This window comes from Rhipicephalus microplus, unplaced genomic scaffold, assembly GCF_043290135.1.
Source record: "Rhipicephalus microplus isolate Deutch F79 unplaced genomic scaffold, USDA_Rmic scaffold_199, whole genome shotgun sequence".
Taxonomy (NCBI): Eukaryota; Metazoa; Arthropoda; class Arachnida; order Ixodida; family Ixodidae; genus Rhipicephalus; species Rhipicephalus microplus.
Genome location: NW_027464770.1, coordinates 314,747 through 320,683, shown reverse-complemented (window position 1 = coordinate 320,683; position 5,937 = coordinate 314,747). Strand labels below are relative to the sequence as shown.

General features: G+C 58.4%; 2 non-coding genes across 2 annotated transcripts; both read right to left on the bottom strand.

Moving 5' to 3' along the window:
- Nucleotides 1-1,576: 1,576 nt before the first annotated feature.
- LOC142791929 (5.8S ribosomal RNA) lies at nucleotides 1,577-1,729 on the bottom strand. Its single transcript, XR_012890511.1, has one exon. It is a non-coding gene; the product is annotated as a 5.8S ribosomal RNA (ribosomal RNA).
- A 1,719-nt stretch (nucleotides 1,730-3,448) lies between these two features.
- On the bottom strand, nucleotides 3,449-5,263 carry LOC142791946 (small subunit ribosomal RNA). Its single transcript, XR_012890527.1, has one exon. It is a non-coding gene; the product is annotated as a small subunit ribosomal RNA (ribosomal RNA).
- Between the last annotated feature and the right edge of the window lie 674 nt (nucleotides 5,264-5,937).

The window sequence follows — 5,937 nt, the reverse complement described above, 5'->3', positions numbered from 1 at the left end:
AAGCGGTTTCACGTACTCTTGAACTCTCTCTTCAAAGTTCTTTTCAACTTTCCCTCACGGTACTTGTGAACTATCGGTCTCTCGGTCGTATTTAGCCTTAGATGGAGTTTACCACCCACTTAGGGCTGCACTCTCAAGCAACCCGACTCACGGGAGGCTCCATCCCGGGCGCGCAACGGCGGAGACGGGCCTGGCACCCACTCTGGGACAAGCCCCTGTCAGGGGGACTTGCACCGTCGCAAACACCCGAGAACGTCGCCTCCCATACACCACATTTCCCGACCGCCTGCAAGGACGGGGGATTCGGTGCTGGGCTCGGTCCCGTTTCGCTCGCAGCTACTCGGGGAATCCCTGTTGGTTTCTTTTCCTCCGCTTAGTGATATGCTTAAATTCAGCGGGTTGTCTCGCCTGATCTGAGGTCGACAGCGGATACATTCGCTTCCATCAACTTCCTGCACGACCGCGTGCGCTCGCCCTACCAAGTGCGCCCGCAACCCTGTACAGGGCCACTTCTTCACAAGGCTGGCAATCGGCTTCCCCGCTGCACGCGTGCGGCGCACAACCGGTGTGACGTGGAAGTGACGGGACACGTTCGTAAACCCATCGCGAACCGAGTACGACGCCCTACCAAGTGCGCCCGCAACCCTGTACAGGGTCACATCTTCACAAGGCTGGCAAGCGGCATTCCGCTGCGCGCGTGCGTCGTCCGAGCAGTTGCGTGATAAACGACCGTGTCGAAAGCCCAAACACCGCCGAGGCCAGTCGCCGCCGCCGCAAGGGCAGCCACGCAGCCTGGCGAGAGGCATCGTCTCGTGTAGCGTCGCCCCCGCCCCAACTGGAGTGGCCCAGTTTTTTGAACGGGACGGGAACTGCGAAGCACTTAGACCGACGGCGGACTACGACGAGAACGCCTTAAGCTTCGCCAACGTTTCGCCAACTCGTGCGGGAGACTTTTTCCGCTTCGCGGCAAGTCGTCGCGCCGTGCTCTCCGCATCAACCGCGTACGCAGCGAACCGCAAACGTCGGGCGCAGCCTCCTCACCTCCCTGCGCTTTGCGCGCGAACGTTCCCTGTTCGCGCGGCAAAGCCTGGAGGAGGCACGGCCCCGCAGCGTGTTCGAGCGCCCGGTCTACGGGACACCCTGCTTACTTCGAGGGCAACAAGCGCAACGCAAGGCTGCGATCTCGCGCACTTTGCGCACGGCTGGAGAAGCTTTGCTGGCCGGCTTTCGCTCCTCGTGTTTACCGTGCGTTAAAGTTGCGCGTCCGTGGCTCTCGCAGCTCTTGCGCGCCCGGTCGCAGAGAGGAGTACGCAACCTCGACCGCACTTTCCCTGCAGGCTTCCTTCCGACTCGAAGTCCTGCGGCGGTCTCAACGAGGTGCCACATCCTCAATGCAGTCGGTCGCCCCCGTTTCGGTTGGGCTCTGGCACGACGGTCGCCACCGTCTCGCCCTTGAGTGGCCGCTGTTGGCGCTCGCTGTGAGGTGTTCAGCGTGCTGTCCGTGTTGCCGACGCGGTCAAAACGAGTCGACGGCTCACGTTCCCTTGTGCGCCGAAGGCTCTCTTGATATGTGATCCGACCCTCAGACAGACGAAGCCAAGGGAAGACCCAAGGCCGCAATGTGCGTTCAAAGAATCAGTGCTCAGTGTGTCCTGCAATTCACACCAAGTCTCGCAGCTGGCTGCGTTCTTCATCGACCCGAGAACCGAGTGATCCACCGCTTAGAGTCGTGAAAAAGTGTTTGTTCAATTCCGTACAGTCAAAACCAAACGTTTCTGGCACTCGGCCAAACAGTGGCCAAGAAGGGCGCTTTTCAGCGCACGCTTGGACTCCAAAACTCTGCCGCGCCTTTTTCGGCTGCCGCAAATCGAGCAAACGGTGTGTTTCGGACGGCGTTTCGCTTCCGCTACTTGCGAGTGCTTTCGTGGTCCACCCCTCTATAAATACTCGGGAGGCGTCGAAGCCGGTTCTCCAAGCCGGACCCGTAGGTATCGTTGTGTGCTCGCTCTCATTGGCCCGCCTAACCAGAAAATGCCTGCGGTACACCCATTTGGATAAGAGTGCACGCAGATGCGGGCCTCGACGGCTACACATTTCCTCGGGCGGCCGCCTCCCGGCCTCCGTGGAGCGCGGGATGCACGGTCCCATCGACAAGCCTCTCCCGTTTTTACCGTGGCGTCGCGGTTCACCACGGCGGGCGGGTCGGTCTCCTCCGCATAAAAAGGGGGACCCCCGCTTTTTGTTCCACGAAATCGCACAAGCTTTTTTCGCATCCACGGTTTGCCACCGCACACCAAAATGCCGATCCGGCTGCCTACTTTAGCCAACAGGTGGAGCCAGGCGCGCCGTACTTGCGCGGCACTTCCCACGTCCACCGAAGTCGGTGCCAAGGACCACTTTCGGCGCCGGAGCCGCGTACGAGCCTACTCGAGGCGGAAGAACGAAGCCAGCAAGGGCCTGGCCGCAAGTGCGTTCAATTGTCGGGACGTCCAAGTCCCTCGTTCTTCCGTGCTTCCTCTTTCGGCAAGTCGTTGCGGCACCTTCCCAAAGCGCGCAGACCCGCTAATCGCGACGAGCGCGACGTGGCCGTGCCGCCTTTCCCTCGGCAGCAAGCAAAACGCCTGGCAACGTCGACGCTCCCCTAACCGCGATCTCGCACCGTGTTTCGTGTGGCGAATTCAAAAGCCGGCCGGCGCTGCTGCAACCATTACGGTCGGTACGCATACGCCGCGGAGGGCGGGACGGTCATCGGAGCGTGCGGTTCCTCCATCGAGTACTGCGCACCTCGGCCGTCGCATCGCCGTGCCATGACCGGCCGCGCGTCAACGCGAACCGGTGCCAGCGAGATCCCTCGCCTGCAAGAACCGACCGGCAGCCTCCGTCACCCGAGGACGCGGAGGCGCTTGCCGCGGACGGCGGGACGGTATGCACTGGTGCACAGCGGACCCGTCACATCGCCAGTTCCTTGACCGACCGCCGACGCTTGTGCCGTTCCTCTCGTACTTGGCAGTCGCCGCGCGATTGTCGGGTCTCGTTCTTGCACGCTCGAACGGTCGGGAGGGCACTCGGCTGGCGTTTCGGGAACGCGCAGCCTCGCCTTCTACCGACGTAACCACGACTCGCCGTTCGCGCTCCGCCGCTCCTGTTTACAGTACTAGGCGGTCCCGCAGCGGTCGGGTCGCGCATTTCGAGCGCTTCGAGCCACGGTGCAGTGGCGGGTCGAAAGCCGACCTATGAGTGCGTTGCGCCGTTTGTACCCGCGTCCGCCACCTGGCCGACCGTCCAAGGTCGCGGTGTTGGCGTCCGCTGGGCGCAACAATTTGTCACGGGGTGCCGCTCCACATTCAGGCAGCCCCGTGGGGAAAAGCCGACCCCGCGTCCAAACGGGGTCAGCGGCAGAAAGTGTCGGGCGCAGACGCAGCTGAGGCGCTCACCCTTCACAATCCGTTAATGATCCTTCCGCAGGTTCACCTACGGAAACCTTGTTACGACTTTTACTTCCTCTAAATGATCAAGTTTGGTCATCTTTCCAACAGACCGGCGCAACCGAAAGGCCGCGCCGGACATCGGTCCGAAGACCTCACTAAATCATTCAATCGGTAGTAGCGACGGGCGGTGTGTACAAAGGGCAGGGACGTAATCAACGCGAGCTTATGACTCGCGCTTACTGGGAATTCCTCGTTCAAGGGGAACAATTGCAAGCCCCTATCCCAATCACGAAAGAAGTTCCACGGGTTACCCAGTCTTTTCAGACAGGGATAAAGACACGCTGCTTCCTTCAGTGTAGCGCGCGTGCGGCCCCGGACATCTAAGGGCATCACAGACCTGTTATTGCTCTGTTTCGTGCGGCTAGGAGCCGCTTGTCCCTCTAAGAAGGTTGTAAGGTGCTGGGAACCCCGCACCTATTTAATAGGCTAGAGTCTCGTTCGTTATCGGAATTAACCAGACAAATCGCTCCACCAACTAAGAACGGCCATGCACCACCATCCACCGAATCAAGAAAGAGCTCTCAATCTGTCAATCCTCCCAGTGTCCGGGCCGGGTAAGTTTTCCCGTGTTGAGTCAAATTAAGCCGCAGGCTCCACTCCTGGTGGTGCCCTTCCGTCAATTCCTTTAAGTTTCAGCTTTGCAACCATACTTCCCCCGGAACCCAAATACTTTGGTTTCCCGGAAGCTGCCCGCCGAGTCATTTGAGTAACTCAGGCGGATCGCTGGTTGGCATCGTTTATGGTCAGAACTAGGGCGGTATCTGATCGCCTTCGAACCTCTGACTTTCGTTCTTGATCAATGAAAACATTCTTGGCAAATGCTTTCGCAGTAGTTCGTCTTGCGACGGTCCAAGAATTTCACCTCTAGCGCCGCAATACGAATGCCCCCGTCCGTCCCTCTTAATCATTACCTCGTATTCCAAAAACCAACAGAACAGAAACGAGGTCTTGTTCTATTATTCCATGCAAGTTTATTCAGGCGACTCGCCTGCGTTGAGCACTCTAATTTTTTCAAAGTAAAAGCACCGGCCATCTCGAGGCACACAATGAAGTGCACCAAGAAAGAACCGGCATGATGTTCAGTCCGAGCCGTCGCATCGGGTAGATGCACTACTCGTCTGGAACTGAGATCCAACTACGAGCTTTTTAACCGCAGCAGCTTTAGTATACGCTATTGGAGCTGGAATTACCGCGGCTGCTGGCACCAGACTTGCCCTCCAATTGATCCTCGTTAAAGGATTTAGAGTGTACTCATTTCAATTACGGGGCCTCAAAAGAGTCCCGTATTGTTATTTTTCGTCACTACCTCCCCGTGCCGGGAGTGGGTAATTTGCGCGCCTGCTGCCTTCCTTGGATGTGGTAGCCGTTTCTCAGGCTCCCTCTCCGGAATCGAACCCTGATTCTCCGTTACCCGTAACAACCATGGTAAGCAAGTAACCTACCATCGAAAGTTGATAAGGCAGACACTTGAAAGAAACGTCGCCGGCTCGTGGCCATGCGATCAGCACAAAGTTATCCAGAGTCACCACACAATACGGGCCGAAACCCGATCGATCTTGGTCTAATAAAAGCACCCGTTACCCAAAGGGCTCCAGGCTCACTGCATGTATTAGCTCTAGAATTGCCACAGTTATCCAAGTAGGAAGAAACGATCTAAGGAACCATAACTGATTTAATGAGCCATTCGCGGTTTCGCCTTATTTCGGCATGTACTTAGACATGCATGGCTTAATCTTTGAGACAAGCATATGATTACTGGCAGGATCAACCAGGTAATCGTTCGACTGCGCGTCCGTCCTCGCCCTCGGCGGGCCGGACGCAGTCTGTGTGCGGCGGAGGCCACCTTCAGGCGCCCCAACACGCTTATTTTGCACTCCGAGATGACGGCGTTCGAGCTCGCTACGGCACAACCTTCCCGAAAGACGAGTGGGAGCCGTGCGGCAAGAAGCACGTTCATGCTCGCTCTTTTTCGTTGCATCGACTCGGTCGCGCCGTGCGGGTTGCCCAAGCCCGCTGCACTGTCGGTGGACCGGCCGGAACTAGCAACGGAGCCGAGACTGCAAAGCCGCCAGACGACGGGTCACGCCCGCGTCTTCGGCGCTTTCGCATCTGAATCGCCCGAGGACGACACGGAACACACCTCGATATCGTGGTAAAACGGCACCGTCCGACAACCAGCCCCTAACGCATCAAGCGGATGAGGCTGCAGACGACTGCCGTGGATTCCCCTGGAGCAGACCCGAGGACACGCTTGACGAGGCCGAAGCCCGCCGCATATCAGACACCCGGTCGCTTTCGCGTACGCCGCTCACGAGAACCCCCACATAATAGCAGCGATAAGTACCCAGACCTCCTTGGGCCCTAATACGAGCGTACTCGAGAAAATTTCACCGCGGGTGTGCCCCGAAACGTGTGGCATGTTGAGCGTGCCACAAGTCTACGTCGCTCT